General features: G+C 53.0%; 1 pseudogene; it reads right to left on the bottom strand.

The window, feature by feature from the left end:
- Nucleotides 1-797: 797 nt before the first annotated feature.
- LOC129040807 (transcription factor A, mitochondrial-like) lies at nucleotides 798-1,536 on the bottom strand (annotated as a pseudogene).
- Between the last annotated feature and the right edge of the window lie 10,293 nt (nucleotides 1,537-11,829).

Raw genomic sequence — 11,829 nt, 5'->3', positions numbered from 1 at the left:
TGCAGTGAGCCCAGATCACACCACTGCACTCCAGCCTGGGCGACAGGGTGAGACTCTGTCTCCAGAAAAAAAAAAAAAAAAAAAAGGGTAGGGGGAAAGCTGTAAAACAAATGTTTAATCTTAAAATATAAAATTAGGCAATGTAAAGTTAAAGATTAAAATTTTTATCCTATGCAACATAAAATAATATGCATAGATCTGGTACATAATTTATTAGTTTTTACTTTAGAAAAAAAGACAGTGAGAAAAAGGTTTATAAATTTCTCAGTCCCTTTTATAAAAAGTTGCAACTAAAACCAGCCATCACTTACGTGTATAACCATCAACTCTGAATATAATATTAATTATATCTAGGAACTGGAATTTACCTAGATGAGTTCTGGCTGCTTTTTGAAAAATGCACAGTTATATCACAGAACACTGTAGCTTCTACAATTTGTAACAATTTTGAAAAGGAAACTCCTGCTTCCATAATATAAGGAAACAACAATACTCTTTCCATAGTTATCATCCTGTATAAAAAAAAACCCCGCATAGTCTGATTTACCTTTATCAAAGGTAAAATGATTCACATTTGCATGGATTACTCTGATCCTCAGTAGTTCCTAAACACAAAATACATTTTGCGTAAACCTTTTTCTGGGTTTTCCAAAGCAAGTATTACACTGGCAGAAGTCCATAAGCTGAAGAAAAAGAAATTGAATATAAAAGGTTTACCAACTTTATCCTTTCTAATTTTACAATAGCTTCAGGCGTTGAGACCCAGCTGGTTTCTTGTGCCTATCCATTGTGAACTTCTAACACTTCCCAGTGCCATCTTTTGGTGGTTGCTTTATTTTGCAACGTAGAAGATCCTTTGGTCCAACTTCAATCATTTGTTCTTCCCAAGACTTCATTTCATTATAATAATGAATTTTATCATCTTTAGCAAGTTGAATATATACTTTCTTTTGAGAACCAGACAGATTTTTCCAGTTTTCATTTACAGTCTTCAGCTTTGCCTGCGGTGAACCATCCTTAGCTTCTTGGAAGCTTTCAGCTACATAAATGTTATAAGCTGAACGAGATCGTTTTGGTTTTCCAAGCAGTGTTAACTCTCTTTTTTATTAAAGCTTTCCTTTTTAAATATTCCTGTATGATTTCTTTTTCCAAAGACATAATCTGACTTGGAGTTAGCTGTTCTTGAATTCTGCTTATCTCTTCTTTGTATGCCTGCCAGTCCACCCTATAAGCATCTTCATATATTGTTTTCCTCTGAATTGGGAAGTTCCGTCCAACACACAGCGTATTCTTCTAGTTAGTTCTGTATTTTTTGCGTCTGGGTTCTGAGCTTTAAATATGGGTAGTTGTCTTTAGAAAATCGAAGGTAAGAAGTTACAGTTTTCTTTGGATAACTTGCCAAGGCAGGCGAAAACCATTTCCATAAATACACAAAACTGAAGGGGAAGCACGGTCGATTTCCGCAGCTGGTACACAGCTCCGCCAGGACCTTCCCAGGGTGCTCAGCACGCCCCACGTGCTTCGGAGAAATGCCATCGCACCAGCGGACCAGGCAGTGACCAGGCCCCAGTCTCGGAGAGCCTCCTGGCACGACAGAACCACCCCAGCAATGGCAACTCGAACCTGCCTGCGACCCTCCGGAGTTTGTTATCATGCCGGCCACTCGCGAGGCACTGTGTCCCCCAGGCTGGAGTGCGCGAGGCACTGTGTCCCCCAGGCTGGAGTGCGCGAGGCACTGTGTCGCCCAGGCTGCAGTGCAGTGGCGCGATCTCGGCTCACTGCAACCTCTGCCTCCCAGACTCAAGGGATTCTCCTGTCTCAGCCTCCCGAGTAGCTGGGATTTCAGGCACGTGCCACTATGCCCGGCTATGGGATTTCAGGCGCGTGCCACCATGCCCAGCTAATTTTTGTATTTTTAGTAGAGACGGGGTTTCACCATGTTGGCCAGGCTGGTCTCGAACTCCTGACCTCAGGTGATCCACCCACCTCGACCTCCCAAAGTGCTGGGATTACAGGCGTGAGCCATGGCGCCTGGCCCTGGACTGGGGTTTTTAAGGGGCTCATGGAGGGTGAGGGGCTGGGTAACTGGGGTCATTGATGGGTTGGGGTGACAGGAGTGTAGAAATGGCATTCTTTCGTGAGTCAGTTCCTCGTTGGGTCCTTCAGGTCAGCTGGCATCAGTTGTTTCATTGGTGGCCAGACCCTGAAGGGATATCTCAAAGCGAAAACATTTGGTGATGTTAAAGTTGTTATCTGTAGAGTAGTTAAAGGGAGCTATAATCTAGATTCTACATGAATCTAGGACAATAGGCACCCAACAGCTATGAGGAAGTGGATCCGAGAGCAAACGGACCCAGTGATGGACGCTGAATTTACCACAAGCGTGGTGTATTTTCATTTCTCCCCCTCTTTTTCCCTGACTTATTTTATTATTATTATTATTATTATTATTATTATTATTTTGAGACAGAGTTTCACTCTTGTTGCCCAGGCTGGAGTGCAATGGCGCTATCTCAGCTCACTACAACCTCCACCTCCCAGGTTCAAGCAGTTCTCCTGCCTGGGCCTCCCTAGTAGCTGGGATTACAGGCACCCACCACCATGCCAGCTAATTTTGTATTTTTAGTAGAGATGGGGTTTCACCATGTTGGACAGGGTGGTCTTGGACGCCTGGCCTCAAGTGATCCATCTGCCTCGGCCTCCCTAAGTGCTGGGATTACAGGCGTGAGCCACCGTGCCCAGCCTCTGATTAATTGTATAAAGTTTATAGGGACGGCCAAGCACAGTGGCTCACACCTGTAATCCCAGCACTTTGGAAGGCCAAGGAAGGAGGATCACTTAAGCCCAGGAGTTCAAGACCAGCCCGGGCAACTGTGAGACCCCATTTCTACAAAAAAAAAAAAAAAAAAAATAGCAGGGTGTAGTGGTATGCACCTGTGGTCCCAGCTACTCAGGAGGCTGAGGCAGGAGGATCACTTCAGCCCAGGAGGTTTAGGCTGCAGTGATCTACAAGCATGCCACTGCACTCCACATTGGAGTGTGTGTGTGACAAGCAAGACCCTGTCACACACACACACAAAGTTTATAGGGATGGCTTCAAATGTATCATGCACCAATAGCCACATGGCCACCTTTCTTTCTTTTTTCTTTTTTTTTTTTTGAGACAGAGTTTTGCTGCTCTATGGCCCAGGCTGGAGTGCAGTGGCCCGACCTCAGCTCACTGCAACATCCGCCTCCCAAATTCAAGCAATTCTCATGCCTCAGCCTCCCGAGTAGCTGGGGCTACAGGCATGTGTCACCAAGCCCGGCTAATGTTTTGTATTTTAGTAGAGATAGGGTTTCACCATGTAGCCCAGGCTGGTGTTGAACTCCTGAGCTCAGGCAATCCACCGCCTTGGCCTCCCAAAGTTCTGGGATTACAGGTGTGAGCCGCCACGCCCGGCCCACACGGGCCACCTTTCTGATCCACACTAAACCTGTTCCTGCTCCAGGGCCTTTGCACTCTCTGTTCCCTCTGCCCGGAGCGCTCTTCCTCCACAACTGCCTGTGGCCTCACTGACCGTCCTAGCTAACATCACCCCTCACAGCACCCTGCTTGTCATCTTTTCTTTTTTTTTTTTTTTTTTTCGAGATGGAGTCTTGCTCTGTCACTCAGGCTGGAGTGCAGGTGCGCCATCTCGGCTCACTGCAACCTCCGCCTCCCGGATTCAAGAGATTCTCCTGCCTCATCCTCCTGAGTAGCTGGGATTACAGGCACATGCCACCATGCCCAGCTAACTTTTATATTCTTAGTAGAGATGGGGTTTCACCATGTTGGCCAGACTGGTCGTGAACCCTTGACCTCGTGATCCACCCGCCTCAGCCTCCCAAAGCGCTGGGATTACAGGCATGCCTGCTCGTCATCTTTAGAGCACCTATCACTATCTGAATTATCTTTATTACTGGTTCCCTTGTTTATGGTCTGCCTCTCCCAGCTAGATACAGAACAATGTCTGACACACAGCCCAGTGTCAGTGAACATGAGATGAATGAATAAACCCCAGCCACGCAGTTCTAATGGAAGCTGCCGTGTGGACTCAGGGTGAGCACCTGACCAAGCCAGGCCATGCACAGTCCTTCCATGGGGTTTTCCCAGCTGAGGCTAAAGAAAGATGTGCAGATCCCTCCCGGTGGCAGATGGCATGGCATGTGGCTCTGGAGCTCTCTCTCCCCCAGTAACCCCATCCCCATCCCCCAAGAGGAAGAGGCTGCCCGGTCGGAGGTAGATGTGCTGAGAGCAGCAGGGATGAGGCTAGAGATGTCCTGGGATCTCTGAGCCTTCCTTCTGTTGCAAAACCACAGAGTCCTGACTTCCAGGAAATTCCTTTCTTGCCTCAGCAAATTTGAGCCAGGTCTCTGAGACTCATTAGTAAAGGACCCTGATGGGCACAGATGGAACAAGAGGCCACGGGAAGGGTGGGGCCTCTTTGTTATAAACGAGGTGCAGCTGGGCGTTGTGGCTCACGCCTGTAATCCCAGCACTTTGGGAGGCCAAGGTGGGCGGATCACTTGAGGTCAGGAGTTCGAGACTAGCCTGGCCAACATGGCAAAACCCCGTCTCTACCAAAAAATACAAAAATTAGCCGTGCATGGTGGCAGGTGCCAGTAATCCCAGCTACTTGGGATACTTGGGAGGCTGAGGCAGGAGAATCGCTTGAACCTGGGAGGCGGAGGTTGCAGTGAGCCGAGATCACACCACTGCAGTCCAGCCCGGCGACAGAGCAAGACTCGGTCTCAAAAAAAAAAGGCACAAGTCAAATGGTCACTCGGCTGAGACAACAGAGATGGGAGTCAGATCTGCTTTAGGGTTGGATTAGACCAACCTCTAGGGGTCTCTTCCTGCCCCTGTGTATCCCAGGGGATCCCCCGCCTCTGTGGGCCTCTGTTTCTCCCATTATAAAATGATGGGGTAGACGAGATGGCCCCTCTGCCAAGTTTGGTGGAAGTGTGGCATCCAAACTGACTCCCAGTAGATTTCTGACCAGTCTAGCCCATCACCCCACTGGAGGAGGGAGACACAGGCTGAGGACCACTGACCAGTCAGCCAGGAGACCCAGGCCCTGGGCACTGCTGGGCCGGTTCAATCCAGTGCCCTGCCTGGCAAAACCCCGCTACAGCTCATTAACACGCAGCAACTCCCCCCGCCCCCAGCTCGGCAGCTCCAGCGTGGACAATCGGCAGAGCTGCTCGGGTGGATCTAAGACTCCCCTAATGAGATTCTTGACGATTTGGAAACTAACGATATGCTCAACTCATCTTTAATTGGCACGGTGCTGCTGGAGATGCCAGCGCGGGCGAGACGTGGGGCGGCTTTGACTCAAGCCATCATTATCGCTCCTTGGCGGCACCTGGTCCTCGCCCACCCTCGGAGCCATCGCCCCCGCCGCCCCGCTGCCCCTACCTCCCAGGCTACAGTCTGCCAGCTGGGCCCTCAGTGGCTCTTTCTGTCTGGCCTGCAGGGGACCCCAGGCCTGTCCCCATGCAGATACCCCGCCCTGGGAGGCCGGTCGCATTCTTGGGCGCTGAGAGGTCCCTCCCTCCCTCATCATCGGCGTTTCCCTCGCTGGGTGGGCCTCAGCCCTATGGAGGGGTCTCATGAATAGTGCAGGAAGCAGGAGGGGGGCACTGACTGGTGCATGGGAACCTGCTTTCCTGGAGACCCATCTTAGCTCTTTCCATCCTCAGCTCCTGACCCCTTTCTCAGCCTCATTTTCCCCACGTGCAAAATGCAGATAACGTTAGCCCTTCCCCCAGGGGCTCACGAGTGGGCAGCCCGCACTGTGCGGTCAGACTCATGGGAAGACGAAAGGGTGCGGGAGAGGTCTGATGCCCGCTGCTCACCTCCTCCGGGGGTGTCCAGGCTGGGCACAGCAAGCTCTGCACGACCAGCCAGGGCAACCTGAGTCCAGTGACGGCCCAGTGCGTGGGGTCCACGAGGGAGACCCAGTGCCAGGCCAGCGTGGTGGGAAGAGGAGCTGCAAGTCACGCTGGGAACCGGGGAAGGCAGACAGTGCCAGGCTGCAGACTCAGCCAAGGTCCAGCCAAGCCTGCTGCGCTGTGGCACCTGAGACACAGGTGCCCACCTTCTCCCCCTTGAAGCTCTCTTCCCAGAGCTCCCCAGCCCCCGGCTTCTCCTCCTGCCTCTTTGACTTCTCTGTCTCAGCCCCGATTGAGCCAGCCCACAGCTGTGGGGTTCCTAGAGGTTCAGTTCGAGGCCCTCTTGCCCTCTCACTCACTCTCCCTCCCTAGGAGAGCTCACCTGTGACCTTACCTCGAGTAACCACCCGCATGGATGATCCCTAAATGTCTCTGTTTGGATGCCAGCACCTCCAGATGCCCTGCAGAAACTACTCCCCTTACTCAGTCTCCTACCGCAGCGAATGACACCAGCTATCTAACCAGCTGATCAAAGCAGAACCCTGGAAATCATTTCTTTATTTTCTTTCTTTCTTTCTTTTCTTTTTTCTTTTTCTTTTTTTTTGAGATGGAGTCTCTTTGTGTTGCCCTGCCTGGAGTGCAGTGGCACAATCTCAGCTCACTGAAACCTCAAGCAATTCTCCTGCCTCAACCTCCAGAATAGCTGGGATTATAGGTGCACGCCACCACACCCGGCTAATTTTTGTATTTTTAGTAGAGATGGGGTTTCACCATGTTGGTCAGGCTGGTCTCGAACTCCTGACCTCAGGTGATCCGCCTGCCTCAGCCTCCCAAAGTGTTGGGATTACAGGCGTGAGCCACTGTGCCCAGCCCTGGAAAGCATTTCTGGATCCCACCTTCTTTCTACATCTGGTCAATCAGCAAATCCTGCCTATTTGACCTTCTAGATGTCTCTGGAAGTCCTTCACCAAGCTCTCTCCCCACTGCCCCCAGTGCAGGCCCAAGCCTCTCCCTGATGCACTGCCTGGACCAGTGGCTGCACAAAGCACGCCAGCACATCACCTGCCCCAGCATCCCTGGTGCACTGTGGCCAGAGCCGAGCTGCCAGTCATGGAGCCGACCCCTCCCGAGCACGACAGCAGCTGACCCCCGGGCCATGCTGAGCAGCTCGGGCACATGGCTCGATCTTTCCTGGAACTTCTCTCCCAGACAGAATGATCGCTCTCACCCTTTGGGTCTCAATGCTGGGAGCACGGGCGTTTAGAACATCTGGTGGCCACTGTCCCCAGCAGCAAGGAAGAAATCTATCCCCAGAAAGGGCAGGACCCAGAGAGGAGATCTCAATGGTACCCTTGACCAGCCACACCTGAAGGCTTGCGTTTCCCAGTTCTGTGAGCCGCTAAATTCCCTTCTATTTACTTCATCTTATTGGAGTTGGGCTCCTTCCGCTCATCTACAAGCCCTGAGGGACATGCTCTAAACATCAGCCTCCCCGCTGCAGGAATTAACCCCTTCAATCCAGCCACCCCTGAAGGCCTGCGTTTCCCAGTTCTGTGAGCCGCTAAATTCCCTTCTATTTACTTCATCTTATTGGAGCTGGGCTCCTTCCGCTCATCTACAAGCCCTGAGGGACATGCTCTAAACATCAGCCTCCCCGCTGCAGGAATTAACCCCTTCAATCCAGCCCCTGAATTGGGTGGTCACTGAGATCTTCTAAAGGCCACGTCTGCCCTCCGGCCCTGCCTGTTATCCCCCTCTCCAAGGCTCCCCAGTACCCACAAGGTGAGATCCAGATCCCTCGGTGTGACTTCCAAGCCCCATCTGTCTCCACCTCTCCAGTCGTATTGGTGCCCACTGTCCCCCTCGAGCTGAACACAGGTTCCTGTTGGACGGAGAGACCTGCAGCTCCCCAGGGGTGCTGGCCTTTGAACATGCTGCTCCATCAGCCGGGAACATTTCCACCACATCACACCTGCAAGGCCCAGCTCCCTCCTGGCCACTCCCATCCAGCCTGCCCTGGGCCCCCAGGATGGGGAGATTATGAGGACTCCCATGTACCCCTGGAGCCCCCAGGATCCCCTGTGGGAGGACTCTGAACCCCCGGAGCCCCCGGGATCCCCTGTGGGAGGACTCTGCACTCCTGGAGCTCCCGGGATCCCCCGTGGGAGGACTCTGCACTCCTGGAGCCCCCGGGATCCCCCGTGGGAGGACTCTGCACCTCTGGAGCCCCCGGGATCCCCCGTGGGAGGACTCTGCACCCCTGGAGCCCCCGGGATCCCCCGTGGGAGGACTCTGCACCTCTGGAGCTCCCGGGATCCCCCGTGGGAGGACTCTGCACCCCTGGAGCTCCCGGGATCCCCCGTGGAAGGACTCTGCACCCCTGGAGCCCCCAGGATCCCCCGTGGGAGGACTCTGCATGCCTGGAGCCCCCGGGATCCCCCGTGGGAGGACTCTGCACCCCCGGAGCCCCCGGGATCACCTGTGGGAGGACTCTGCACGCCTGGAGCCCCCAGGATCCCCCGTGGGAGGACTCTGCACCCTCGGAGCCCCCGGGATCCCCCGTGGGAGGACTCTGCACCCCCGGAGCCCCCGGGATCCCCCGTAGGAGGACTCTGCATGCCTGGAGCCCCCAGGATCCCCCGTGGGAGGACTCTGCATGCCTGGAGCCCCCGGGATCCCCCGTGGGAGGACTCTGCATGCCTGGAGCCCCCAGGATCCCCCGTGGGAGGACTCTGCATGCCTGGAGCCCCCGGGATCCCCCGTGGGAGGACTCTGCACCCCCGGAGCCCCCGGGATCACCTGTGAGAGGACTCATCGCTGCAGGATAAATGCATGCTGACTTCTGATCTCTCCTCTGGGCTACACCTCTTGGGGGCAGGAACCACCTTGATCACGGCACCCTCCACTCCTTGCACACACGGGGGCTCACAGAAAGTTGCTAAACAGTTGGAAGAATTCGGGGCTCCAGAATTCAGCAGCTCCAGGTCCAAGCCTTGGTTCTGCCACTTCCTGGCTCTGCGGCCTTGAGCAAATCGTTGAGCTCCTCCAGGCCCTGCCCAGCCCCTGTCCAAACCCTGCCCAACCCCTGCCCAGCCCAACCCTTGCCCAGCCCCAGCCCAGCCTCAGTCCTAGCTCAACCCTAACACAGCCCCAGCCTCAGCCCAGCCCCAGCCCAGCTCAGCCCCTGGCCAGCACCACCAGCGGCCACACAAGGCCAAGAGCCCCCCGCCCCCCCACCGTTGCCTGGAGTCCCTGAGACAGGATGTGTCGGCGGAAGCTGTGAGGTGCTTTGAGTTCCCCAGGTGCAACTGGAGACCTTGTTATCATGATTAATATTTAGTTTCTCATCAGGGGTGACCACCCAGCTGTCTCTATGCTGCTATTGTTCCAAATTTCCTCCTTTTCTATTTCTGATTCCTTCTCTTTTGTGAGATTGTGCTGACTTTGCCCTGAATAAATCTCATTTTATTCTTCTAATTTACTCAGACAAAGTTGGATAGTTTTAATATCATCTGAATTATTAGCCGTTCTGTCGGTTTAATGTTAACTGCAAATTTTGGTCAATGGATTTGCCATTCTGTCCTCCGGATCAGAAATCAACATGCTTTATGGGGGCAGCCCCAGCCAGGGGCCCGGGAGCCCGTCCCAGTTCCAGCTTTGAGGGGCTGAACACCACCATTTATGATGCCTGTCGCCCACGTTACCTGTGGCAGGGAGCAAATAACAGTGCGTGTGTGTGTGTGTGCACGCGCGCGCGCGTGTGTGTGTCTGACGGGGTCGGGGGAGAGAGAGAGAGAGAAGAAAGAAAAAGAAGAAAGAGAAATGAGGGAAAGAGAGGAGAGAGAGAAAGGAGAGGGGAGAGAGAAGAGACAGGAAAGAGAGAGAGGGGAGAGAGGAAAGACAGGGAACAGACAGAGAGAGAGAGAGAGGAAAGAGAGAGAGGAGAGAAAGAGGAAAAAGGGAGAGTCTGGCTGCTGACCTCACCTGTATTAGAGGGGCAGGGGGCAACAGGGGAGCTTGGGGGTCAAGATAAGTGAGTAGAGGGAGGACAAGAAGGGGGCAACCTCCAAAGAGGCAGGGAACCAGAAGGTGCCCAGCATGAAGAGGAGGAGGAGGAGGGGTAGGAGGAGGGGGAGGGAGGGGGAAGAACAGGGGGAGGAGAGAGAGGGAGAAGAGGAGGAGGGGGAGGGAGGAGGGAAGGGGAAGAAGAGGAGGACGAGAGGGAGCGGGAGGGGAGGAGGGGGGGTAAGAAGATGGGGAGGAGGGGGGGTAAGAAGATGGGGAGGAGGGAGGGGGAGAGGAGGAAGGAGGGGGAAGAAGAGGAGGAGGAGGGGGAAGGGGAGGGGAGGAGGGAGGGGGAAGAAGAGGGGGAGGCCGCTGCTGGGTCCCCTCCAGGGTGACTATTAAAATCAGGGCTAGGCATGGGGGTGGTGGGTACCTGTGGTCCCAGCTCCTCTGGAGGCTGAGGCGGGAGGACACTTGAGCCCAGAAGTTCAAGGCTGCAGTGAGCTGTGATCCCACCACTACACTCCAGCCTGGGCAACAGAGTGAGACCCTGTCCCCAGAAAAACAAAACAAAAAAAGCCACGAACAGAGATGTCTGCCTGAAACTCAGAGTTAAACAGAAATAAGACAGGAGAGAGTGGCTGTGGCTGACAGGGAGGGTGGCAGGGGTCTTGAGGAAGCCCCCTCGGAGGCCTTTCCTGTCGGGGCCCAGTGGCTTCCTGGAGGAGGCAGGGCTTCAGGTGCTTAAAAGGAATGTATTATTTTTTAATAGCTAACATTTATTGAACATCCGGTAGGTCTCAGGCACTCTTTTAAATATTCTACAGAAAATAACGGATACTTTTAACAACCCCACCTAGGCACTGTGATTTTTCAAACAGCTTTATTAAGATATAATTCATATGCCATGCAACTCACCCACGTAAAGCACACAATTTGATGCTTTTTAGTGTATTCACAGCGTCGTGTAACCATCACCACGATCAACTTTAGACCATTTTCATCACCCCCAAAAACAAGCCCCACACACCTTAAACCATCACTCCCCCCATCCTTCCTCCCAGCCCCTGGCAGCCACGCCTCTATTTTCTGTCTCTATGTATTTGCCTATCCTGGGCATTTCACATGAGTGGAATGCTACAGATGTGGTATTTTGTGTCTGGCTTTTTAAAATTAGCATCTGGGCTAGGCACAGGGGCTCATGCCTGTAATCCCAGCACTTTGGGAGGCCGAGGCAGGCGGATCACTTGAGGTCAGGAGTTTGAGAACAGCCTGGCCAACATGGTGGAAACCCCATCTCTACTAAAATTACAAAAATTAGCTGTGCGTGGCGGCACATGCCTGTAATCCCAGCTACTTGGGAGGCTGAGACAGGAGAATCATTTGAACCCAGGAGGTGGAGGTTGCTGTGAGCCAAGATGACCCCACTGCACTCCAGCCTGGGTGACAGAGTGAGACTCCATCTCAAAAAAAATTAAAAAAATAAAATAAAATAATAAACTAAGCATCTAATATTTTCAGGGTTCATCCACGCTGCAGCCTGTGTTGGACTTCACTCCTTTTTATTATTGGAAAATATTCCATCTTGGCTACACCACCTCCTGTTCACCCATCCTTCAGCTGAGGGGTGTTGGCGCAATTTCCACTTTTTGGCTATTATGAATCGCTGTGATCATTCACATATAAGTTCTGGTGTGGATATATGTAGCCATTTCTCTTGGGTATATACCCAGGGGTGGAATTACTAGGTCACATGGTATGTCTATATTTAACCATCTGAGTTGCCCGGTTTTTTGTTTTTTGTTTTGTTTTGAGACAGGGTCTCACTCTATCACCCAGCCCGAAGTACAGTGGCATGATCTCGGCTCACTGCTGCCTTGATCTCCTGGGCTCGAGCGATCCTCCTGC

Source organism: Pongo pygmaeus, chromosome 6 (assembly GCF_028885625.2).
Source record: "Pongo pygmaeus isolate AG05252 chromosome 6, NHGRI_mPonPyg2-v2.0_pri, whole genome shotgun sequence".
Lineage (NCBI taxonomy): Eukaryota > Metazoa > Chordata > Mammalia > Primates > Hominidae > Pongo > Pongo pygmaeus.
Note: the sequence above shows the minus strand (reverse complement) of the source record. Positions and strands in the feature narration are given on the sequence as shown.